Source organism: Giraffa tippelskirchi, chromosome 6, assembly GCF_054371585.1.
Source record: "Giraffa tippelskirchi isolate mGirTip1 chromosome 6, T2T-mGirTip1v1.2.pri, whole genome shotgun sequence".
NCBI classification, from domain to species: Eukaryota; Metazoa; Chordata; class Mammalia; order Artiodactyla; family Giraffidae; genus Giraffa; species Giraffa tippelskirchi.
In genome coordinates, this window is record NC_137280.1 from 133,047,640 (window position 1) to 133,074,107 (window position 26,468).

Here is a 26,468-nt window from a genome sequence, read left to right on the forward strand (position 1 = left end):
CCTAATCAAAAGTTTTAGGCTTGAGATGCTTCTATAATTTTACAGATGGAAAAACAGAAGACAAAGAGGGGAAAGGACTTGCCCAATAGCACTGGCAGCTCAGATGAACCTGTGAACAAAATCCTGGTCTTCTGATCCCTCTGCCAGTGGCTGCTCAACCTCTGGGTTTCTGCTAAATGACCGTTCCTCCAAGAATGAGCTCAAGAAAGAATTAGGTATCCCTAAACAGGCTCTGACTTTTTCCATCGCACTAATCACAGTTTGTAATGATATATGATTTCTCAATGTCCCTCTTTCCAATGTCCCTCATAGACAGTGCCCTCCTTGAGACAGGGACCTGTTTGGTACACCAGAATTTCTAGCACCTAACAGTGCTCAACACGTAGTGGAAAGTCAATAAATATGTATTGGATGATTGGACAGATAGGATTTACAGTGATGTCTCCCACATAATAGAAAATAGGAATACTGAAAAGAGAGGGGTTTGCCCACAGCCAGGAACAAGTCTGTGCCATAGAGCCAGTGAAGGCAGGGGGACCTCACTCTCCCTCAGTCCTCAGGATTGGCCGCACTCTCCCTCCAGGATTGGACCAAACAGGCTTTGACGAGCCTTCCAACTCATAATGGTCTATGTATATTTTGAATGTTATGTAATGAGTCCAGGATATGGATAGAACACAAAGTGACTGAACATTATGCATGCATGTATGCTAAGTCACTTCAGTCATGTCGACTCTTTGGGACCCTATGGACTGTAGCCCACCAGGCTCTTCTGTCCATAACACTCTCCAGGCAAGAATACTGGTGTGGGTTGCCATGCCTTTCTCCAGGGGATCTTCCCAACCCAGGTATCAAACCCTCGTCTCTTACATCTTCTGCATTGGTAGGCCGATTCTTGACCACTAGTGCCACCTTAGAAGCCCCATGCTGCTGCTGCTGCTGCTAAGTCGCGTCAGTCGTGTCCAACTCTCTGCGACCCCATAGACGGCAGCCCACCAGGCTCCGCCGCCCCTGGGATTCTCCAGGCAAGAACCCTGGAGTGGATTGAAGCCCCACACCAACTCATACAAGGGCTGGGGTCCCTGAGGCCCCCACCCCCCAGCTTTATGGTTTCACACCGCCCTCTAGTGGCCAGAACATGTTACTAAACTTTGTGATTTTCAGCGGGGTGGGGGGAAACTGAGTTTTTTATACGCAGCCAGTTTGTAGTCCTGGCTGAGTATAATTAATAACTTACATACGTACGAAATATATTAAATCCATCAAGATATTCATTTGTCCACTGAACAACTCACACTCAGGGCCTACTATACACCCAGGACAGGTGTCAGATATATTCCCTGCCCCTGCTTGTACCTCAGAAAGGGAAATACTCAGTTATCACACACAACTGGGTGAAGGACCACTGTGATGAGTGTTAAGAAGGAAGTATACAGAGTGTTAAAGTGGAATACAGCAAGCAGCGGACACCCTTAAGGAAGGCTTCTGTGAAGGAATCTTGCTTAAGCTTCTATTTGAAAAAGGAGGAAGAATTAGCATGACAAAAGTGAGGGGGGTTGGGGCTGGGGGAGAAAGAGGCAAAGAATTCTAGGCAAGAAATAGCTGGAGAGAGAAGGCCAGGTGGCCTGGGTGGAGAAGGGCACCAGATGAGGAGGAAAAAGTAGGTGGTATTATCACCCCCATCACTTTCCCGTTAGTGTGGAAACTGAAGTCCAGAGATGTGACTGAGTTGCCTGTAAGACACGGCTTCTGAGTAGTGATGGAGAATACAAGGCCCAGGTGGCCAGGGTGGACACTGAAGGGTAGAAAGAGCTGTGGGGATGGGAGGCGAGGTGGAGAGTGGCTGTAGGGGTGGGGGAGTAGCACACAGCTCATTCAGCCTAATGAAAGCTTAGGCAGTAGCCGCTGGAAGGTACTTGAAAGGTTACCTAGGCCTCCCTGGTGACAGGTGAGAAAACAGGCCCAGAGGATGGTCAGTCATGTAGCCCGTGGAAGGCAAAGCTCCTTCCCCCACACCCTGAATCCTCAGGTCTGCAGGAGATTCCTGCCCCAGGTGCTCTGGTTCCCTTTGATGACTCCACTTGTCCCCAGAATGGTCCTCTCCCAGCCTATGAGTACTTCAGTCCTAGGACACATCTGCCACACCCTGGGGTCAGGGGCTTCTGAGTCCACACGGATGAACTCTGCATCCCATGGACCCTGCCCCCAGGCCCCCACAGCAGGACTGACCAGCTACTGCCGCACTGAGTTCCTGCCATCTCTCTTGGCATACCGTGTGCCCTCTCTCCCTTTGGGGCCTGCCCGCAAACACTTCTCTCTACTCACACAACTCTTTCCTCTTCTCCCAGCCTGGATAACTGTGGTCTTTCTCCAGGTCTTAGCTCGGAGATCTTCCTCTGCAGAAGCCATCCCCACTCTCCCTGGAGCCCCCCTCTATCAAACTTCCCCAGTGGAGCACTGATCATATTGCACTCTGATTGCCTGTTGTCTTGTCCATCTCTCAAGTAGGTTTGAATACCCAGAGGCCAAAGACCACATAGATCTCATTTTCTTCTAATTCTCCAGTTTCCAGCAACTAGCCCAGTGCCTAGCACTTAGAAGGTGCCCAGAACTATTCCTTTAATAAATAAAGGAAGGAAAATAAATTATTCAAACCTCCCAGCTCTACAGTCTTCATTTCCATCAGCCCATCATCCTCTGCCCTCTTTATGTCTAATTGGGCCTGTTCACTACTATCGCCTAGCCTGAGAGAAAGAAAACACCTCTGACCCAGCCCAGGCAGTGATTCATCAACCTTATTACTTGTGGCAGCTGCTGGTGTCCCCTCACCTCCCAGGGAAAAAGAAGCGAGAAGTAGCAAAGAGATGTCTACCTTTCAGACTTCTTAGCATTCCATCCACCACCAACACTTGTTTTCCTGGTGACTCAGAACACATTTGAAAGATGAGTTTTCTTTCTAACCAGCTTCCACAGCATTCTGAGGCTTGGGTTTCACTGGGTGAGCCTACAAACCATCATGGACACAAAGTCAAAAACTCATACAAGGTAGCCCACAGTGAATCAGCTATCCTCCAGCTTGCATGCAAAATAGAATCTGGTGGTCCTGTTTCAATCAATGGTGTGTATCTGTTGAAAGCCTACTATGAGCCAGGCTATGTTAGCAGCTTTCCACCAGTGGAAAATAGTCAGACTTTGTCCCTTCCCTCTGCAGAACAAACTTCTGGTAAGAAATCCAGAATTAAGCAACTTATTACACAATTGTTCAATGACAATTAAGATGCAGACTGAAGAGGAAAAATGCACAGTGCTAAGAACACAGCCTGAGTGGCCCAACTTCACCTGGTAGGTCAGGGCAGCTGCCTCATGGCTGTGACCTTTGGGTTGAAAGCTAAAGGAGTAGGTGTTAAGTAGGCAAAGTAGGGTGGAAGTGTGTGCACATGTGATGTATGTGCATGCACACATGTGGGTACATGCAAATATGTATGAGCATGTACAGCCATAGGTGTAGTATGTATGTATGTATGTGCATATATGTGCCATATATGTTTTGTGTGTTTGCTGTTGTTTAGTCGCTAAGTCACGTTTGAGTCTTTTGTGACACCATGAACCACCAGGCTCTTCTGTCCATGGGATTTCCTAGGCAAGAATACTGGAATGGGTTGCCATTTCCTTCTCCAGGGGATCTTCCCGACCCAGGGATCGAACTTGCATCTCCTGCATTGCAGACAGATTCTTTACCTCTGAGCCACCAGGAAAGCCCACATATTGTGTGTATACATGTATGCATGTGCATGCATGCACAAATGTGCACACACATATGCCATAAGGATAAGTGTGTCCAGGTGTGAAAGCATGCAGGTGTATATGTGTGTGTGTGTGTGTGTGTGTGTGTGTGTGTCCCAAACACATATGTGTCTCTTATAGAGTCAGACACTCTTCAGCTTCTGGGCCTCTTTTCCACCATAAGAAATCATCCTTGTGAAGCAGATTTCAGTGCTTCTCTGTGTGGAACTGTGGTTCTCGAACTACTTTCAGCTGTGGATCATTTCAATAACAATAACAACAGCTAATCCACATTAACTGTGTGATGGTCTCGGTGCCACATGCTTTATGTTCCTTCTCTAATTTACTCCTTCTGCAACCTCAGGAGCAGGCCTGGCTATTGTTCCATTTTGTAGAAAAGGAAACAGAGATTCAGAGAGAGGAAGGATTATTCCCAAGGTCATCCAGCAAGTTAGTTTTGGAGCTGTGATATGAACACAGGTTTGATTCCAAAGCACGTGCTCTATACCACTGAACTCTTTCCTGTTGTGAGGGCAGGGGACATGGCGATATAGCAGGTCCCCTCCCACTGTTACTGAACAACACCCTCCCAGCAATGAATGGAAAACGTCTTCAACGAAACCCAGACCCAGTTCAACCACTGATTCATTATGCCTTTGGAAACATCTCTCCCTCTTTATTACCCTTGAGTTTTCTGAACTCTGCCATTGTACAAAGATAACTTGGCTCCACCATACACAAATTATAGGATGGTTATGTATCTCCCAAAAGCTCTGCTTCTTCATCACTAAAATGGAGCTAATACTGCACTGCAGACAGCATTACTGTAGGGATTCACTGAGCATATGCATGCAAAACGCTCAGTCCGGTGACTGCCTCCTAGCATATGCTCATTAAATGTACTGTCACTGATGCCAAGGAATCCAGTGGACCTCTATTGAAATGTCCACCATGCCATGCCTCCTAATAGCCATGTGATGTTAGCAAAAGTTACTTAGCTGTCAAATTCTCCTCACTTGTAAAAGAAGAATAAAAATAGTGCCTACTTTATAGGTTTGTTTCAGGACTAAATGAGATAATGCACTTAGCACAAAGTAATTGCCCTGCAAGTGTTGGGTAACATTATTATTATTTGAGTATATTGTGCAATAATATAAGCAGGGATTATTTAGGGTCTAATGTTGTCCTAGTTTGATGGTTTAGAAGAAAATTCAAGGAAGGAAACAGGGTTTGCTAAATATTGGATTGTTCATAATTTTTTTTTTCTTGCAAAACCAAACCTGGCTCATGGGTCAATGGAAAGTCAGTTTCCCTTTGGCTCAGAGGTCGGTGGTTGAATGCAGTTTATTCTGGTGCTGGCTCACAGTTTGGTTCAGTTCAAGGCCATGACCATGACTAAGTGATTCACCCTTGCCAAAAGCCATAATAATGGTTATATTTTAAATATTTATACTACAAGAAACCAAACTGGCCCAAACTTCAGGGGTCAGAGGTGCCACTCACTCACTCAATGGAGTTCATTCATTCATCCAACTCAGAATTGTTGACCATGTTCTTTGTGCCAGGCACTGGGTTATGCTGGTGGCTGAAGGGGTGGAAACCCATATACAACCTTGGCTGATTTTGGAGGATAGTGAATTAGGACTCTCAGAGACAGTAACAGCTCCTGAGCTGTGCAGAGTCCTGGAGAGAAAGCAGGCCCATGTGTTTGGTGCATCTCACAGTGTGTCTTATCTGACCTGGGAAAGGTCCTTAGAGGTCATCTCAGTAAATACATGCATTTGACAGGTGGGAAAACCTAAGCCCAGAGAGAGTAAGGGAAGGCCCTGACATCCCCAAACCGGGCTAGCATCCTGCTCTCCTGATTTCTACGTCACCACCAGAGTGAGCCCCCTCCTTTACTCCCAGGGTTTCAGGTCTACCTCATACAGACATGTTGTTCCACAAATAGCCTCATAGTGACAATAAGAATTAAAAGGCAGGACTTCCCTGGGGGTCCAGTGGTTAAGAATCTGCCTACCAATGCAGGGGACACAGGTTTGATTCCTGTTCTTGAAAGATTCCATGTGCCATGGGGCAACTAAGCCTGGGCGCCACAACTACTGAAGCCTGCTCACTCTAGAGCCTGTGCTCCCCAACAAGAGAAGCCACAATGAGAAGCCTGTGCACCACAACTAGAGAGTAGCCTCCTCTCATCACAACTGCCGAAAGCCCACGTACAGCAAAGAAGATCCAGCACACCCAATAAACAAATAGATTTTTTTTAGGATAGCTTTTATAAAATGACTTTTAAGAAAAGGATAAAAAAGCAACCTTACTAATAATAGTATCCACCATTAACTGGGTAATTACTTGATGCCAGGTATTTTGTTAAGCATTTTATACCTCTACCATTTTAATACTCAAAACAACCACATTGGATAGGTCATTGTTATTCCATTTAAAAGAAAGGACACTGAGGCTCAGAGAGGGGAAAGGATTGTCCTCTGGTAACACAGCTAGAAGTTGCAGAGCCATAACTGAACTTGATTCTGCCTGGCTTCAAACCCAGTATCCATGTATCCATGGCCACCATGAAATGTCCCTCATTAGGATACAGGACACAGGGCACCTTCCTGCACTTTTCTAGGCTGGCAATGGTTTGATGCCTACAGCTGAGAGGGGAAAGAAAGAGCAGCAGGTGAGCAGCAAAGGGGCTTGAAACCCAGTCCCAGGATTGAGCGCCCACTGAGATCCAAGCTGTAACGCACTCACTGTCTGATGAGGATGGACAAGTATAAGGTCTGTTCCAGTGTCTGACCCAAGCTAAGGGATACACCAGATGCTGTGAGATAGCAGACCATTTTCTTTTCTTCTAGAGAGAGAACACAGTAGAGTATTAAGCCCATGGGCTCCAGAGCCAGACCTGGTTAATTCCCAGCTCTGTCTCTTACCAGGTATGTGACCTCATGCAGTATTACCATTTATTAAGTGTCATTTTTTGCTCTATAAAACTGGGATAATAATATGTACTTTTTAAAATTGAAGTCTAGTTGATTTGCTCTGCTGTACAGCAAAAGTGACTCAGTTGTACGTATATAATCTTTTCTTATTCTTTTCCATTATGGTTTATCATAGGAAATTGAATATAGTTTCCTGTGCTGTACATCAGGATCTTGCTGTTTATCCATTCTAAATGTAATAGTTGCATCTACCAACCCCAAAATCCCAGGCCATCCCTCTCCCCGCCACTGTTGGCAACCACAAGTCTGCCCTCTATGTCTGTGAGTCAGTTTGTGTCTTGTACATAGGTTCATCTGTGCCATATTTTAGATTCCAGATACAAATGATATCATATGGAATAATTTCTATTTTCTAGTGTCATTATAAAGACTAAATGAGCCACTATTTAGAACTCAAAATAATACCTAACACATAGTAAGAACTAAATATATATTAGCTAGTTTTAAAAAATTATGTAAACTAGAGGTAATAGCTTATCATTCAAATTAAGATACTTTGGCCTATATAATAGCAGAGTATCTGACCCAAAGTGGCTTTACAAGAAGCTTTTGTTAGTATCTCTCACGAGAACCATCTGGAAGACAATGATTCCAGGCTCAAGGATGTCCCCAGGAACTCAGGATTGTCTCATTCTTCCTAACATCTTCCACATATCACCGATGCCTCTCCTCAGATCCAGAGATGGCTATGGCAGCTCCAAGCATCACATCTTCACAGAGCCACACCCACAAACAGAACAGAAGGGACATGGAAATCTCTCTTGCACGTGTCACTTTCTTATGAGGAAGCAAAGTATGCCCTCAGAGCCTCTAGGAAGACTTCCCTTGTCTGTTATTAGCCAGAACAGGAGCGTGTGATCCTCTCAGCCACTGTAGAAGGCCAAAAGGCAAGATTCTGGCATTTTCACTCACTACCTAGAGCTGGGCTCTCGAGCAAGGAAGATGGGAGGAAGAAGAGCTGCTGAGTGGGCAACTGACCTGCCTTGCAGGATAGTCTTGAGAAGGAAATGTGAGAAAAGGTGCAGGAATCCTGTGGAGTTTATCACTTTCACCACACACATGTAAGCTAACGTTCTCATAATTAATAATTGCAAGGCTAATTAGAGTCTGCAGAAAAGCAGGATGTCAGTAATTCTGGGTAGTGCTGTTCTTTTTCCAAGGCCATGACAGATGAGAGGAAAATAAAAGGAAGCCAACTGCCTCATGGCCAGACACTAAAACTGACATTGCATGACTTCCTAATAACCCAGACCCAGGGAACAACCGGTCACCAAATTCCCCTGTCAGTTTGGTAGGTTATAAAGTCTGGAGAGAGAGAAAGTGAAGTTAGTTTAGAACACTGGTAAGAATTCCTCTGATAGGTGAAAACTTTTGTTTAGAAAACATGGTCTAGATCAGGGATCAGATAGGGTCTCTGTAGGGCCAGATAGAAAGTATTTTAGGATTTGCAGACACTATGATCTCTCTAGCAAGTAACCACTGCACTGAGTACTATGAAAGCCACCAATATGACCCAACAAAACTTCATTTATAAAAACATGTGGAGGGCCAGATTTGGCTAACAGACCATAGTTTGCAACCCCTGTTCTCTGTGCCAAGTTACATAAGACACAAACCTAGGCTAAGGGTCTCAAACTCAAATGTGCATGGGTCTACTCAAGGCACATAAAGAAGCAACCAGGCGGGGTGGGGTCTCTGGTGGTGTGGAGAATACATGACTCATGGAAAGAGGACAGTTGTAAAAAACCAATATAGTTAGATCCTCCAGTTTTTCAAGAAAACCAGAAATGCAGATGTTTATTATCTTCGAATTTTTTTTTTAGTGTTGACAACTAATTCAAAATTTTAAATCTGATGCAGACGAAACAAAACCCACTGGGTACAGACAGTGTGTGACCTCTGGCTTAGAAGATCATCCTTTTTGAGCAACATGCTATGACTACTGAGTACACATGACACATTTGAGTGACACGATCCAGGAAACTTAGCACAAAGCCATTCTGACCTATTGGGAATGGAATGTATAACCGCTACCATCCTGCCCAGTGGCCAAGCCTAAGTGGGAGGCCGCACACAGGAAAGTCAGCAATTAGCCTGTCTGTACCGTTTTCCTCTCCCCACCTCATTAATGCTCTGCTTTCTCATGGGGGTGGCGTCTGCGGTGTTCTGTGACATTGGATGCTGTGTAGCATTCCTCTTACACACCTTCCTGACATACCTCAGAGGAGCAATGAGGTCATGTGTAGAAAGGTATTTTGCAAACCATAAAATCATAGCTGTGTTGGCTTGGCCAGTTTCTGACTTTCACTGACCCAAACTCAGAGGCTCCAATGATGAGTATATTCTTTAGAAACCCCTAGAAGTAAGGCAAGGAGGACAGACACAAAGCAAAAGGAACCAGCCACTTCTAGTACAAACACCCTTATGCTGTGTCTGACCCGGCTCTGAGGAAGCCCAGGAATCACATAAATACCCTGGGCTGCAGACAGCTCAGCATGTGACACCCTGTCCTTGGCTGTCTTTTAGCTGCTGCCCTCACCTATTCTTAACTTCTTTACCCTTCTCCCAGTTTCTGTCCACCTGAGGGATCCTGAGAATTTACTGGGAGCCTCTTCTCGCCCAGCTCAGCACTCCGTCTTCCCACCTTCTGCTTGGAACCTCAGCTTTAAAGGATATACTGGCCTGCCTTTCTCATCTCTCAAAACCTCTCTCTTGTTTCCCTCAGCCTTATCTTGGGACGAGGAAGGGAACATCAGGCAGAGACAGAGAGACATAGGGAAAAAGAACAATGCAGACTTTCTAGCCCAGATCCTGTTCAGATGCCCACTTGCCCCATGCTCACTTCGGTTCAAATTAGGTCAGTAGTTTTCCAGTGGTTCCTCAGCACCTGTGGTTCTTCAGAGCTGCCTTAGGGACCCAGGCAGGAAAAGTAAGGGGGATGCCACAGGTCAAGGGTCATTTCAAGAGAGAAGTTCTATCTTACCTGTTTTGTATACTATAATCCTGCATAAAACTATGATTGAAAAAAAATTATTCCATTGCTTAAAAATAAAAGTTTGAAAATTCCCATGCTAGCCACATGGAGAAACTCAGGCTCCTGTACTGAAGAATCCTATAGGATACCCAAAGGTAAGCAGTATTTTTTGGCAAAAGGCAACTCGGGGAATATTGGGCTAAATTTTTGTCCAAAATTAAAATAACTGTATTGAGTCTCATATGGGGAAAATGTATCTGTTCACACACAATTCAAATTATCTATGTTATTGAATGAAGAATACATTGAGGAAATGAATAACCACTTAAAAATGAATATCTGTTTATATCTACTTACTGGTGCTATGGTGGAACATTTCTAATTTTTCATTCTGCAAATGGGTTGTGAAGTGCTTCTCAAAGCTGCCATGAGATCCAGTCATTACTGCTTAGTAATAGACCATCCCTAGGTCTCTCTGGGGATTGTCAACAGGGAGGAAACTCTAAAGTAGTGTCCAAGGTGCTGTTTTCTTCCCCTTTTTGCTTAAGTTCAGATTTTTCCTGTGTGGCCTGCAGATTTATCCTACAAGGATCATAAACCCCAGGTCTGTGAACAAGCAGGCAGATCAGGAAGGTAGAGCCAACTACAAGGAGCCTGTGGGCAGAAGCCAGAATGAGTAAAGGGATGTGTTCTGTCAGCTGTGCTAGAGTCTAAAAGCCCTCACACACCCACTCTGCTGCCAACTCAGCAGACAGCTCAGACCAACAGCTAACTTGGGAGGAGGACCTGCAGGTGTGAACACTGACCAGCTGCAAAAGAACAGAAAAGGCATTAATCATATTTTAGAATTGTACATTCTCAGACTTTAAGAATCAGAGCCTCTTAGAACCTCTGGCCTTCAAGGAAACAGAGAGGTTCTCTCCAATATCGTATAATGGTTAAATTCCTGGGCTCTAGAGGCAAACAGACTTGAACTCAAGACCACTCACATTCACTGGAGGGTGTGGGGCTGCTGACAAAAAGGAAGAGAAGAGAAGGCTCGAGACAACCTCAGAGCAGGAACAGAAGTTCCCTGGCAATCTCCACCAGGAAATAGAGCTGTCATCCAGTCCTAGGAATTCTTCTGCTCTCAAATGATAAGCTCAGGATTCCAAGTTCTGGGAGAGGGAAATTTCAACTGGACTTTCCCTTTCCTTCACAGTGTGATTTGAAGAAACCTCAGGTACCACAGTGAGAGAGGGAGACAGCTGATTTACCATTCCAACAAGACCAGAAACAGAGAGGAATATAACTTCCAGAGAGAAACCAGGACTCATGAACAGAGTATGAGTGCTGCCTGGGACCATAAACCATGAGCATCTACTAATACCATCACACACCTGCCACAGGGCTGCTCAGAGGATTGACGGAGACAATCCACGTGAAGGGCTGAGCATGCTGCCTGGCACACAGTAAGCTGTCCGTTAGCCATTAGCATCTTTTGTGACATCTTCTGCTTCTTGTGGAGCCAGAGCCCCTTCCACAATGTGCTTGTCAATTACCTCTAACTGAGACCTTTTCCTTTCGGAATCATGGCTCCCTAGCTACATGTTGAATGTAAAGACAACTTGACTGGGGAACTTGAAAAGATTTTGCTGACCAAAAGATATAGTCCACGCCACTGGGAGTCCAATAATATGTGGGGCGGGACCAACTGTGGCTCAGAAAGAGAGTTTCACATGGATTTTATTTTCTTCATTATCTCAGTAATGTCCTCTATGTCATCTCCCTGTAATCCAGTCAACCTGAGTCAAGTGTTGAGTTCTGACAGCTTATTTCCATCCCACTGTTAGGTCAGGAAAAGAGAAACAGAAACCCTTATTAGAAGACATGACTCAGAGTCCTTAACTCCTTATTATTCCACTAAGTCAGGAGCAGGCTCCTTGGAACGTCACATCAAACCTCAAAAACTCGAAAAGCATGTGTGAGAAAGGGGATAGCCACCTGCTTAACTGCCCCCAAACTATTGCCCTATTAAAGAGCTGCTGCAAAACTCTAGCATCTGAAGGCATGTTGGCTTAATTTGAGGCATATGCTCACTTCAACCTCAGTCATGCAGAAAGAGGAGAGTACATGGAAAGTTATCTTTGTCTGGCCAGTCGAAGCCACTTTACCTTAAAGGACAACTGGACTGATGGGTGACAAATCTAAATCACTGCCTCCAAACTCACTTCCATTTTTTATTTTGATATTTGGTGGGAGTATCAATACCATAATTCGGTAATATGTATCTTCAGCTTGGACGTCTCTAGTTTCCTCCCTCTAAGGCAGCCAGTTCAATCCTTTGGTCCCTCAGCAAACATCTACTGAGGCCCACTAGCAGCCAGTTACTGTGGAAGGAGTTAAATAATAATCATAACTATTGTTTATGGAGTGCATCCGATGGGCTGGACACAACTGCCATGCTTTACTCACAGCATCTTAATTCATCACAACAGCCCTGTGGAGAACATCACTTTGTTCTTTTGTAATAACTATTTTCACTGTTTAAGTAACTAGAAAGTTTTTCATTACATTTCAATAATTCTGCTTCCACTTACCTCACCTTTGATGTTCCTTTGCCCTCAGAGGAGGCTAACAAATGAAACCAAACAGCTGAAGCTTGGCTGAGGGAGCAGAGATGGCGCTATCTAAAAGACGACCTCACACTCCCCTTCGTTCCCCCATGTAGGGAAAAGCCTTCACCTGAAACATGAGGTGGGGCTGATGAGAAACTCCAATCTATGCTCTCTGTTGCACTAACTCTGGTTGCAGAAGCAGCAGTTCCCAACAACTGAAAGTCAGAACCACCTACAGCTCTGAGGGGAAAAGGGAAAAGAACGCAGAGGTGAATGAGGGTCAGTGATGGCTCCCCTGAATCCACTGGTCTCTTTGGACACTCAGATGCCCCTGTGGGAGCAGGGGTACCCAGGCCAAGGCATTGTTTCTGTGGAATCTTCTTACCAGTGTCTTCCCCAGCAGGACCAGCTGTTTGGCTGTGTTTAAACTGTCATCCAGCCAGAGCAGCTTGGTGGCACGCCCAAACACTAACCCAGCAGACACACCAGGTCTATAGACCAGGCCAAAGTTGTTTTCAAGCACAATTTGAACCAGCCAGTCAATTTAAAAATACTCCAAGCAGAGAGCCAATGAGATTTGAAAACAAGGAAAACCAAAAATCAAAAGCAAATACACACACACACACACACACACACACACACACACTTATTCACTCATTCACTATGTAAATCTTGCCTTTTTCCAGAGAAGATCTAAGATGTCACAAGCCAAATTATTTAAAAACAAAAATAGTATTAAATTTGTTCTGCATATGTCAATGGGATCATAAAAGTTCAACTTAGGTTAAAGTTCAACATTCAAAGTACAGAGCATGTTTGCATGTGTGTGTGTGTGTGTCCACCTGTGACTGTCACAGCTCCATAGAGTCTGAAATGCAGGAGGTTCTTTCTCTTTTGCAACAAAACGTAGAAAGATACCACAGTACAGTGTTTTCCACCCGAGTCATGCATTCATTCCTTCAGAATCATATAGTGAAGTCCAACCATGTGCCGCCTACTGAATGGATACAGTGGTTACAGATGTTTTGAATACAGTGCCCAAAAAGCCACATACAATCACTGCACACACAAAGCTTACATTTAAGGCAATCGGGGGCCAACAAAGTATGCTCTGTGCTGAAACCAGGGCATTCACATCCACTGGCCCAAGACATGGAAAGGCACTTATAGGTCATCTAGATGGGTTTTTTTCCAAGTGCATTCATTCAAGTACCAACCTCATGGCTTTTGCGATATGCAATTATCACCTTCATAGATTTCTTTAGATGGTCTCATGTACATAAACACTTATTTTAAGAGAAAACTCTGTATCATTACTGTAAATGGAAAAAGGAGGTCACTTGTCTTAAAAACAAAGGTAACCATAAAAATAAATGAAACAAAAATAAAACAATGTAATTAGAGCCTCATCTGGATACATACATACAGTCTTAGGAAGACTCTGAACCTGAAGTCGGATCTCACTATCTAAAAAAGTAGGATCAGGAAGCATTCAGAAGGTGTTAGAGCTATATTAACACTACTCTGAGATGTTCTCCTTTCCTTAAGCAAGAGGATTAAAGGAGAATGAAATTTTGCACAGTCGTCTACTATGTGATTTAATTGTTTTTAGTTGTTGTAATAATCAGTTACAGGATTTGGGAAATCATGTCTAATCTAGCCCTCTCATTTTGCAGAAGGAGCTGAGGCTCAGAAACAGGTGGCAAATAGACCAAGGGTGAACAGCACCTGAATGGCAGAGCTGAAACCAAACCCTAACTCCCTATGTTTCTATCCAGACCAGTATGTTCTACTACAGTGAGCTGCAGATCAGCAAACAACTAAATAAATTCATACATTTGCTCTTCATCGTGACTGAAGACCAGTCTTGATCCACCTGACTTTTGGATGGGAAGAAACCAAAATCTACCTCAAACTGGCAGATGTGATGATCCTTCTCATTAACAAAAATCAAATTTTTCTTTTCCTTTTTTCTGTTTTCTCCATCCACTCATTTTCACATGTTACAGAAGTTCTTTTGGTGGAAATATCCACCAAGATCCCAAATAAAACCTAGTAAGTTTGTAGAAACTTCTGAATATCCTACATCCTTAGCTAACCTGCTATGGTAAGGTATTCTGTGAGGAAAAAATACCTAGCCCCACTCCTTAAGGACACTTTGTCCTCTAAACTCTCAGCGTGCACGTCCTATACTCGGCACCCCTCACCACATATTGATGGTAACACTTTAAATTAAGTCTAGGAGACAGAGGAGGGGGAAATCCTCTCTTGTCTTCCGAGGTCACCTTCATTTTGCCTGCCCCCAACCCATCTCAAAGAGCAGCTCTTGGCAACGGTCCCAGGGAAAATCATTGATGCCAGAGGCACAGTAACCATCTGCCTGTCAAGGAGGGTACATTTCAGCATCCCTACTCCCTTCTGGGAAGATGAGGCCAGGGTTTCAAAGCACCTCTCATGGGACAGGACGGAGGGAAAGGGGGATGTAACAGTGCATGAAACCTGGTTTCTTTTTTTCTTTTTACTTGGAAGCTGGCACAGGAACATTTTAAGGCTTCTCAGAGGGACTGAAATCCATGCTTTATGGTGAAAACTCTCAGATTCAGCTTCTCCTTGCTTGCCTACCCTCCTGGGATAGAGTGTACCTATCTATCTTACATGAGTAGCACAGTAGCCTGTGCCCTCTAGGACAAGTGTCATGTGAGCATCCAAAAAGCAAAGAGAAGTGACTCTTGTTCCTAATGTGGAAAGAGCAGGACTTCCTATGATACAGCTGGTGTTTCCTGAAATAGAACAGGATTTGAGCAAACGGTTTTCACTAGGCAGGCAGGAAAAGCTGAGTGTGGCTTGATGTCTCATTAGTGGTGACTCAGACCCTCACTCCTGGGTGCCTGCTCATCCTGGTTGGATCTGACTTTTTTCCAGTCACCAGGCTCAACAGCCAGATTCCCTCTTTGCCAGTGCTTCCTGCCCTGCCAGCCTATTTGACTTCCTGGGGAGGCCATGCCCCTGTCCTTCTTCTTATGTCATTTACACTCAGTTCCAATTTCTATTTTGAAGTTGATTAGGTCTTGGTCAAACACTCCTGTTGGTTTGCAGAACACCTTCTGTCCACCTCTGCTCCATATGGGAGAGATGGTGGTTTATATTTACCTCAACCAGAGGCAGGACTTTTTTTGGAGCTGTTTTCAAATTTGGGGAATATGCCCAGCTGCTACCAGAATTAGTTGGAGAAAAGTGTACCGAGGGTGCTGGTTCAGCAAAGATTGCATCAGACATGCTGTATCAAAAAGACTCCATTCCTCAGACTTTCCATCCTGTCTCAAATCAACCCTCATTCAGTCTATATGTAGTGAATCCTAACTATGAACCAGACACTGTGCTGGGGCTACAGATAAGGAAAAAAAAACCCAGTCTCTGATGCCCAGATTATGCTCCAACGTGGAAAGCACTTCACAGAGTTACTATCAAAATATTGTGGGAGTCATAGAGAGAGGCAGCATGAACAAGCCCCTGTCTGTCTCTCCAGCTTGGCCCATAGCACTCCTACCCTCCTCACCCGGCTTTGGCTTCTGTGACCTTCATTCAGTTCATGTGAAGCTCTATGCTCCTTAGAACAGTAGCTTCAGCATCACCTTAAAGCTTGAGAGATACACAGGATGTGGTGTCCCATTCCAAAACTGTTGAATCAGAACCTACATTTTAACAAGATTCCCAGGTGATATGCATGCACTTTAAACTTTTGAGATGCACTGATGTAAGAGGTTAGTAGCAGTGAATTATTAAGCTGGCATCTGACTCATTACCATCCTCTCAGTTTGGTTGTGTGTGCATGCTAAGTCACTTCAGTCAGGTCCAACTCTTTGTGACCCTATAGACTGTGGCCCACCAGGTTCCTCTGTACAAGAAATTCTCCAGGCAAGAATACTGGTGGGTTGCTGTTTTCTTCTGCATCTCAGTTTGGTTAGGAAGAGTCTATTACTCCATACCTTCACTGGATTGAGTCCTCCTCAAACTTTAATGTAAACACAAATCAATGCAGGGAAGAGATTCTGAATCAATGGGTCTAGTGGGACCCTGGAATCTGTATTTCTAAAATATTCCCAGGTAATGGCAGCAGAGGCTCAGGTACCACTCTCCCAATAACAAAGGCGAAAGGAACCTGACAGATCAAGAATCTGAATTGGTGAAGCAGAAAACCAGACCATGCACTTAGGATGACTTCATTCAGCAGAGGCTCCTCTGTTTCCCCTGTACACCTAGAGGGCAGGCAGCATCTCTGGTCCCTGTGTTCTCAGCACCTCCTTTTGTATTATCACAAACGAGGCATGTGTCATCGCTGAATGAATGAATGGACATCAGTCAGTTCTCACCTCTCTCCTGCTTACCACTGTCTTGTAGTTCCTTATGTTTAACAAACTCCATGAGGCCCAAGCTGACCTTGGTCCTGCTCACCTCCTTGATGCCTTTTTACTTCTCTCGTCCCAGTCTTGACCACCACACTAGCCCTTTCCCTATTTCGCAAACACACCAAGCTTTTGCCTGCCTCAGGATCTTGGCACATGCTCTCCCCTCGACCTGGAATGCCCTTCCTCCAGCTCTTTCCATAGCTAGCTGCTTCTTGTCATTCATAGCTCAGCTCAAATTTCACCTCCTCAGCAAGGCTGACCCTGACTGACCTGTCTAACCCAGCATACACACAATCCACCCCCAAACTCTCTGTTCTAAATTTTTTTCTTAGCCCTTATCAACCTGAAAATATTTCATTTGTGTATTCACTTTTCTGTCCTGATTCTCCTATAAGAAAGCAAACTTCAAGAAAGCAGGGACTTTGTCTACAACCCCCAGTCCATAGTAGGTGCTCAGTAAACAGTTGTGGAATAAATGGATAAATGATCTAATACACACCATAATCTGCTTCTGTCGCTGCAGCAAGAGAGGTAGAAACTGAGCACTATGTGAGGCCAGCAGAAGAAATGATCACTTCCTCCCAGGGTAAGGAAGTGGGGTGGTAATCAAGGCAGGCTCCCTGAAGGAGGTGATATTTCAACTTCATCTTGAAGTGTGGAAAGAATTTTGGTGGGCAATGAGAGGTAGAAGTGGCCACCCTAAGCAGGAAGAACAGTTTAGGAAGATGGTGTGGGAGGAGGGAACAGAGCATTCAGCTGATGAGTAGAGACTTAGTATCTGCCCGGCTCAGGGCTCCAGGCAGAGACAGCACTCACTGTAGTTGTGGCAGAGCTTAGCAAGGCTCCTGCAGCTGAGCAGCTGAGGTCACTGCCTCCCCTCAGGCAACCCTCAGTCACTCCTTTAGCCAAGATGATGAAGGCCAGATCTCTGTGGCAAAAACAAGGCATGAGGAAGAGACAGGTGGGCCCAGGAATCAGGACCCACCTTCGCCCCACTCCACACCTTACTCCAGTGGGCCACTTCAAGACCTGCCTGACTTCTGTCCTCTTGCATGTGTAGGGCCAGATAGTTGTAATTATTCATTAACTCCCTGTGATCATCAGTTTCAGGTTCAAGTTCCTGTTTTAACTTTGAGCTCCATAAGAGAAGGACTCATGTTGGTCAGCCCTATTCATAGTTCTGTTCTGAGAGCTAAGGGCCAGAAGAAGCCAAGAACATGAAAGCTCTTCAGTAAGACTCATTCATTCATTCACCACTACTGATGAAGCATCCAGGTCATGCCAGGAACTGCACTTCTACACGGAGGATGCAAGAATTACACAGAGCAGTGAAGGTCTCCATCCTCTCAACTGTAGAATTCACATTCTATTCTAGAGGCTAGATTTGGCCAGTCTCACTGCGTGACCTTAGCAAGCCACTGAATGTTGTAAGCTTCCTAGAAAATTGAAGGGGATAGACAGATCACCTAGTTCAGAATTTTGGACTAAATTTTGAGGGATTCTAGGATTCTGTGGTGCTTGCTGGGTCCAGCAAACAATGATGTGTTTCTCTTAAGAAAGATTTAATTAGCCTAAGCAAGCTTTTATTTTCTTTTCTGTTTGGGGGTTCCACCTAAAAGTTGATGTGTAAAGCAAACTCACTGTTAATGAAAAAGTTGTTTGGAAGCTACCACTCTTAGTCCAACCTCTCACTCTCGCCACGATAGGGGCCAGAGGGGAAGAAGGTAGAAGCTAGACACGCTTTCAGGTCGAGTGCAACAATAGGTGTTGGGAAAACACTCTGGGAAGGCAGTGCATGAGGAAATGCAGAAATGGGGGTGTGCCAGGGAAAGAGAAGCCTTATAGAGGTCAACAAGATGAGGTAGAAACCAGCACTCTCCAGCTCTTAGGGTTGTTGAACTACATGCCTGATAGCTGGTCATGACCAAAGAATTTTCTGGGAGGTCTAAGAGCAGGTCAGGGGACCAGGGCCTCGGGGAAAGGGAAGTGGGAACTAAATAAGGTCCCTCCCTGGGAAAAACTAGGACTTAAATACATACAAGACTTATGCCAGAACTGAAATCAAAGGTGGAGATTTGGCTGGTTTATGAAGGAGGAACCATGACTCACAGCAAAAGTAAGAGTCAGAACTGACTCTACTTGGGATCACGCTTCCTGCCCAGAATACTTTAAGTCTCTCACTAAGGCTTGTCCAAAGTCACATGGCCAGCAAGGGGTAGGAATCAGAAACACAGCTCCCTGTACCTGATCCACTGAGCAGGACTCTTTCCACTACCTAATCCATGTGATGCTCACTGGGCTAGACTCCAAATCCAAATGGGATTTTCTAAACCTCTAGACAATGAGTTGTTTATTGCTTGGTGAAAATGAGGAGATCATTTTCTTTTAACTGAGTTCTGGCTCGTGTCCTCAGGATTTAGACTGACATTTGTGTTCTTAGCCCACTATGGAAACTGGAAGGGCTTTTTCTGTCTCTAGCTCAGCACCTCTGAAGCGATCTTAAGGCTGATCTGAATTCTGTCTACATAATACCAAAGAAACAGATCAGCCAGGTCAAAACTAACAAATAAGAAATCACTACAGGGCTTCCCCGGTGGCTCAGAGAGTAAAGAATCTGCCGGCAGTACAGGAGACCTGGGTTCGATTCCTTGGTTGGGAAGATCCCCTGGAGAAGGAAATGGCAACCCACTCCAGTATTCTTGCCTGGAAAATCCCATGGACAGAGGGGCCTGGAGGGCTATAGTCCATGAGGTCACAAAGAGTCAGACACGACTGAGCGACTAACACACACACTGGATTAACAACAAGGTCCTAATGTATAGCACAGGGAACTACACTCAATATCCTTTGATAAACTATCATGGAAAATAATATATATAAAGAATGTAAAACTGAGTCACTTTGCTGTACAGCAGAGATTGGCACAACATTATAAATCAACTATACTCCAATAAAAAATTATAAGATCAAATAAATTCCTACTATTAATAATGTTTGCTCCCTTAGTAGCCATTGTCCTATTTGTTCCTAACAATCTTAGACACAGTGGGTGGGTCAGGCTGTATCCCCACCTCAGACCCTCTGCCAAGTCACCTTGTGTATTCTTCAAGGGACTTAACATTCTCTTAAATAATAGTCTATTTGGTTTATCCATTGCTACATGTCTTCCCAACCAGAATACAAGCCCCTTGAGACAGGGAATGTATCTGTCTTGTTTAGGGCTCTATCTCCAGGGTCTAAAACATAATAAATGCTCAGGAAATAATTGTTGTATGAATGAATGAGGCAGATCTGTATGTTTTGAATAAAACTAATGATGTATTTTGAGTAAAAAAGAAAAGTTACCTAATGAGATCCTACTGTCAAAATCATCATAGAAAGTATCCTGGAAAAGGAATTCAGAAGTGAGGAAAGGAGATTCAGTTATTAATGTTTGCATTTCTATAGTTTGAGTTTTAAAATATTGAGATACTGTATTAGTACTATCAAATTTTGGTAATAGGAGTTTTACTAGGAATTTAGGTAATTTTGTGTTGGAGAAGACATGGAGAAAAAGGCACTCTCAAGTATTATAAGAGTCTACCTTATAGGAGACCATTAGTGGGGGAAATTTGACAACATCTATCAGAACAACAAATGCACATACCCTTAAGATTCTATTTTATTTTTGTGGAATTTATCTTTTATATATATATTTATACATATATATATAAAACAAAAACATGAAATGACATTTATATAAAGCTTTTTTGTTGCAGTGTTGTTAACAATGGCAAACCATCAAAATTGACATCATTAGAGGCCCAGCTATATAAATTAGGGTCCCCATTGTGCAATGGAAAACTTTGCATTCTGTAAACATGAATGAGGATGCTCTCTATATATTCATATGGAAAGTTTTCCAAGATAACAATGTGAGTGAAAAAGCCAAGTATATAGCATGCTATGCTGCTGCTAAGTCGCTTCAGTCATGTCCGACTCTGTGCGACCCCATAGACAGAAGCCCACCAGGCTCCCCTGTCCCTGGGATTCTCCAGGCAAGAACACTGGAGTGGGTTGCCATTTCCTTCTCCAATGCATGCAAGTGAAAAGTGAAAGTGAAGTCGCTCAGTCGTGTCTGACTCCTAACCCCATGGACTGCAGCCCACCAGGCTCCTCTGTCCAAGGGATTTTCCAGGCAAGAGTACTGGAGTGGGTTGCCATTTCCTTCTCCATTTGTGTTTAAAAAAATGGAGACAGTATGTCATTAAATTGCTTATTTATGCACAAAATATTTCTAGAAGAATACACAAGAAACTAATAAAAAGCATTGCTATGGATAGATGAAACAGGGGTAAGGGAAGGAAACAGGATTTGTATGCCATTCCATATTAATCTTTTACTTGGGAACCATGAGAACGCATTATATGTTTACGTAGTTTTCTTTAAAAATATTTGCTTGCATAGAGATTGCTAAAAAAAAAAAAATGAGCTGTTTCAACATATCTTGGTCTTATGAAAGATCATTTCAGTAGGCTGGACCAGCAGAAGCATCACGTTTGGGAAAGGAACTGAACCAAGAAAAGTCGCTGATCCTGGGCCAGCTCTGACATTGCCATTGCCATTGCCATTGATGCTGATGTTTGGGGAAGTTGTTCCCTCCCAGGGCTTCAGTGCCCCCACCTATAAGATAATAAGGGTGAACTGGAAACTTCTTAAAGGTCCCCTATTGCTTTGACATTCTGGTATGTATTCAATGGCTAAGCTTTACTTAATTTGAATTAAACTACATGCTCTATAAAATATGTCCTATTAAGGCATTTTGAATACTTTTTTTTTCACTTTGCTTCATTGGTGTTCTTTTTTAAAACTGCCTTTTTACAGTTACTTTTGAGATGCTCTCATCTTGCCTCTGCCAAGGTTACATGGTCATGAAGATGACTATGGCCTGGGATATAGCAGTAGAGGACAGGCCAGGTCCTGAGTAGAAGATGACCCAGAAAAAGACAGAGAGTAGGAGCCACTAAGAAACAAGATTCAGTGGGGTGGAAGCAGCCCATAAGTGCATACTGAACCAAGAGACTCAGTTCATCCAGATGGATATTCTAGGAAACCAAATGCAGCTCCTTTTTCCCACTTCTGCATAACTGGGAGCTGAATTGCTCTGAGTTGTAAGTTTTTAAATGCTGTAAGACACACTGGTTTCACCTCACCAAACTGAAATGTTCCCCTTCTAATAACAATATTCTACATTCCTATTTCTGGTGCAGGGGTGGGGGTTCTGCCCCTTCCCTTGTGCTTCATCCCTAGGTCCAGGTGTCCCCAGCTGGCCAAACAGTAGAATTCTACCCTGCCACAATGATCATCAGACCCAGGGCTTTTGTCCAATGCATTGTGAAATAAGATGCTTTCTTTACTGTTACTATCAAAACTTGGGGAAGAGGGATGTAAGGGAGCTGCTGGTCACCATGATGAAATTGCATAAAGCTTGGGAATAGAGGAAAGCAGAAATGAGATGGCAACAGATCTGACATATTGTTAATATGCTCCTGAAACCTTGTTGGTTTCTAAGTCATATGGACCAATACGTTTTTTAAAATTATTTAAGCCAGTTTACTTCACCTCTGTTTCTTGCAGTCAAAGGACCTGCATATAAATGCCAGCTCCAGCAGATTGACAGTGACTGCCTGAAGAATTATATTGAAAAGAACCTTGAGGACCTTATCTGGGCTCATGACTCATAAGAATGGTATGCCACAGAGACAGAAGAAGATAAAATGGTACATCTTTTTGACTAAGATGAAACCTCTGACTCATCCTCTGCCTCACTCTGGACTTCATTTTTTTTACAAAAAATGAAATTCACAATACTTCATTTTTTTTCAAGGCATAATCTTTCAGGTTGGGATATGGGAAGGAATTTGTTAGCATGTGTCCCCAGAAAGGTAGATGTCCACATTTACCTAGAGGTTTAGTGGGGGTTCCTACTTTCAAAGAAATGGTGGCGTAAGTAAATCTCTTCCTAGTTGCTGTTGTTGTTCAGCTGCCAAGTCATATTCGACTCTTCACAACCCCGTGGACTGCAGCACACCAGGCTTCCCTGTCCCTCACCATCTCCCCAAGTTTGCCCAAGTTCATGTCCATTGAATCAGTGATGCCATCCAACCATCTCTTCCTCTGTCACCCTCTTCTCCTTCTGTCTTCAATTTTTCCCAGCATCTGGGTCTTTTCTAATGAGTCAACTCTTTGCATCAGGAGACCAAAGTATTGGAGCTTCAGCATCAGTCCTTCCAATGACTACACAGAGTTGATTTCCTTTAAGATTGACTGGTTTGATCTCCTTGCTGTCCAAGAGACTCTCAAGAGTCTTCTCCAGCACCTCAGTTTGAAAGCATCAATTCTTCTGGACTTAGTCTTCTTTATGGTCCAGCTCTCCTCACATCCACACATGACCACTGGAAAGACCATAGCTTTGATTATATGGACCTTTGTTGGCAAAGTAATGTCTCTGCTTTTTAATATGCTATCTAGGTTTTGGTCATAGTTTTTCTTCCAAGGAGCAAGTGTCTTTTAATTTCATGGCTACAGTCATCTTCTGCAGTGATTTGGAGCTGAAGAAAATAAAGTCTGTCACTGTTTCCATTGTTTCCCCATCTATTTGCCATGAAGTGATGGACTGGATGCCATGATCTTTGTTTTTTGAATGTTGAGTTTTAAGCCAGCTTTTTCACTCTCCTCTTTCACTTTCATCAAGAGGCTCTTTAGTTCGTCTTCACTTTCTGTCATAAGGGTGGTGTCATCTGCGTATCTGAGATTATTGATATTTCTCCTGGCAATCTTGATTCCAGCTTGTGCTTCATCCAGCCCAGCATTTCGCATGATGTACTCTGCATATAAGTTAAATAAGCAGGGTGACAATAAACAGCCTTGCCATACTCCTTTCTCAATCCTGAACCAGTCAGTTGTTCCATACAAGGTTCTAACTGTTGCTTCTTGACCTGCATACAGGTTTCTCAGAAGACAGATAAGATGGTCTGGTATTCCCATCTCTTTCAGTTTTCCACAGTTTGTTATGACCCACATAGTCAAAGGCTTTAGTGTAGTCAATGAAACAGAGGTAGATATGTTTTTTGTTGTTGTTGTTGTTTTTGGAATTCCCTTGCTTTCTCTAGGATCCAGCGAATGTTAGCAATTTGATTTCTGGCTCTTCTGCCTCTTCTAAACCCAGCTTGGACGTCTGGAATTTCTCAGTCCACATAATGCTGAAGCTTAGCTTGAAGGATTTTGAGCATTACCTTACTAGCACGGGAGATGAGTGCAACTGTCTAGTGGTTTGAACATTCTTTAGTAATGCCCCTCTTAGGAACTGCGATAAGGATTGGACTTTTCCAGTCCTGTGGCCACTGCTGGGTTTTCCAAATTTGCTGACATATTGAATGCAGCACTTAAATAGCATCATCTTTTAGGATTTTAAATAGCTCTGCTGGAATTCTATCACTTCCACTAGCTTTATTGATAGCAATGTTTCCTAAGACCTACTTGACTTCACACTCCAGAATGTCTGGCTCTGGGTGAGTGATCACACCATTGTGGTTGTCCAGGTCATTAGGATTTTTTTTGTACAGTTCTTCTGTGTATTCTTGCCATCTCTTCATGATCTCTTCTGCTTCTATTAGGTCTTTACTGTCTCTGGCCTTTATTATGCCCATCTTTGGATGAAATGTTCCTTTGATATTTCCAATTTTCTTAAAGAGATCTCTTGTCTTCCCCCTTCTGTTGTTTTCCTCTATTTCTTTGCACTGTTTATTGAAGAAGGCCTTCTTGTCTCTCGTTGCTATTCTCTGGGACTCTGCATTTAGTTGGGTGTACCTTTCCCTTTCTCCCTTGCTTTTTGCTTCTCTTCTTTCCTCAGTTTTTTGTAAAGCCGCCTCTGACAACTGCTTTGCCTTCTTTGCCTCTTTTCCTTTGGGATGATTTCGTCTGCTTCCTCCTGTACAATATTACGAACCTCTGTCCATAGTTCTTCAGGCACTCTGTTTAGTAGATATAATCCCTTGAAGCTATTTATCACCTCCACTGTATATTCATAGAGGATTTGATTTAAATTGTACCTGACTTGCCTAGTGGTTTTCACCACTTTCTTTAGTTTAAGCCTGAATTTTGCTATGAGGAGTTGATGACCTGAGCCACAGTCAGCTCCAGGTCTTGTTTTTGCTGACTATATACAGCTTCTCCACCTTTGGCTACAAAAAATGTAATCAATCTGATTTCTGTATTGACCATTTGGTGATGTCCATGTGTAAAGTAGTCTCTTGTGTTGTTGTTCAGTTCAGTTCAGTCACTCAGTCATGTCCGACTCTTTGCAACCCATGGATTGCAGCATGCCAGGCTTCCCTGTCCATCACCAACTCCCAGAGCTTGCCCAAACTCATGTCCATCAAGTTGGTGATGCCATCCAACCATCTCATCCTCTGTCATCCCCTTCTCCTCCTATCTTCTATCTTTCCCAGCATCAGGGTCTTTTCCAATGAGTCAGTTCTTCACATCAGGTGGCCAAAGTATGGGAGTTTCACCTTCAGCATCAGTCCTTCCAATGAATATTCAGGACTGATTTCCTTTAGAATGAACTGGTTGGATCTTCTGGCAGTCCAAGGGACTCTCAAGAGTCTTCTCCAACACCACAGTTCAAAAGCATCAATTCTTCAGCGCTTAGCTTTCTTTATAGTCCAACTCTCACTTCCACAAATGACTACTGGAAAAACCATAACTTTGACTAGACAGACCTTTGTTACTAAGGTCTGTCAGCTAAGTAATGTCTCTGCTTTTTAATAAGCTGTCTAGGTTGGTCACAGCTTTTCTTCCAAGGAGCAAGCATCTTTTAATTTAATTTAATGTGCTGCCGTACCTGTCTTCAAAACACACTCTGAAAGAGAAATCTCCTTCCTGTATGACCTGGCGTGCCTTGTGCTCCACTTACTTCTCTGACCTCAGAGACTGCAATCTTGTATGTAGTCAAAATGAGCAATGATACTAAAAGCATAATGGATTACAGAAGTAGCATTTTAAAAGTTTACAAAAACAGAAGATAAGAAGTGAGTCCTGGAGACTGAAGCAATGAAAGGTTATTCATTGATTATTTCTAAACTGGCTTTTATGGTTTCCCGAATTTAGGCAAGTTGACATGTTTAACTGAGATGCTTCTTGTTGGAAATTTTATTAATTCTGACCCTATCTGACATCCTCAAAAAATAGACACTGCTGCATAAGAATGTGGTGTTTTTCTGACAGAAAGCTATTCACTCAAAACATTTTAAAATCAAAGCACACAGATACATATTGCTACGTTTTTGAGGCATTTGGGCTTTTAAGGCATAATTTACATACAGTCAAATTCATCCTTTTTAGTTACAGAGTTCTATGAATTTGGACAAATGCATTCGGTTGCGCTACCACTACTGCAATCAAGATATAAAACAGTCTCATCACTTCAAGCACTTCGCTTGTGTCCCTTGATAACCAGTCCCTGCCCCCAGTCCCAGCAACTGCAACCATAGATCTGTTTTCTGAACTTAGAGTTTCCCAAAATGCCATGACAGGGGAATCACACAGTAAGTAACCTTTGAAATCTGACTCACTTTAACTGGCATAATGCATTTGAGATCCATCCAAGTTGTTGCATCTATCAGGAATTTGTTCCTCTTTATTATTGAGTAGTACTCCATTGTGT

The 26,468-nt window shown here is 43.5% G+C and overlaps 1 protein-coding gene across 3 annotated transcripts in view; it reads right to left on the minus strand.

Annotated features, from left to right (window-relative positions):
- Nucleotides 1-26,468, minus strand: part of SH3TC2 (SH3 domain and tetratricopeptide repeats 2) — a 364,632-nt gene that overhangs the window by 252,391 nt on the left and 85,773 nt on the right. For all 3 annotated transcript variants that reach the window (XR_014055499.1, XR_014055497.1, XR_014055496.1), the window contains one exon: nucleotides 2,873-3,004. The gene's annotated coding sequence lies outside the window, so the exon portion shown is untranslated. The remainder of the gene's footprint in view (nucleotides 1-2,872; nucleotides 3,005-26,468) is intronic.